The sequence below is a fragment of the Siphateles boraxobius genome, unplaced genomic scaffold, assembly GCF_051911475.1.
Source record: "Siphateles boraxobius isolate OS27281-9 unplaced genomic scaffold, OSU_SipBor_1 47, whole genome shotgun sequence".
In the NCBI taxonomy this organism is placed as follows: Eukaryota; Metazoa; Chordata; class Actinopteri; order Cypriniformes; family Leuciscidae; genus Siphateles; species Siphateles boraxobius.
Genome location: NW_027509108.1, coordinates 257406 through 258052, shown reverse-complemented (window position 1 = coordinate 258052; position 647 = coordinate 257406).

Below are 647 nucleotides of genomic sequence, written 5' to 3'. Positions count from 1 at the left end.
TCTACTCCATCTGGCTCATTCTTATTCTTATATTCTTCTCGAGAGTCTCTGTCTCCCCACTCTCTCTCGTTTCCCTCAGGTCTTAGCAATAAAGCAACATCTTCTTGTGTGGTCAATACCAGGTAAAAGTATTCCATTTTGCTTATGCAAATGAGCGGCCGGATCGCATTAAAGATTTTCTGTTAACGGTGTCGTGTTAGCGCCCCCTAAGTTAATAATTAATGATCGTTGCGATGGAAGTGAATCAATCAAAACTAATTTTAGCTGGACAATAACTTTATTCTAGAGCGGCTGTAAAGCCATAACAATCTCTGTTACTTTCATTTTCTATTATCACTCTAAAGCTGCTTTGAAACAGTCCATATTGTCTATAAATGAAGGTGACTTGACTTAAAGGGTAACTAAACCCTAAAACAACTTTTTTTAGTTAATGATCTGTAAAACTGGGGCTTTATTAATGTTGTTCATTGATTCAAGTAATTTATTTGACATTTGGGTATAAAGTGTTTTAATTCTACAATATACTGTATGGTGTAAAAAACGTCTGAGTGCTGCCCTCTTCAGGTTGAACGGTGGCTACTGCAGTTGAATTTTCCTATTGGAAGTTGTGGTGCCCTGTGACGTAAGAGGGTACCAGCTAATCACGC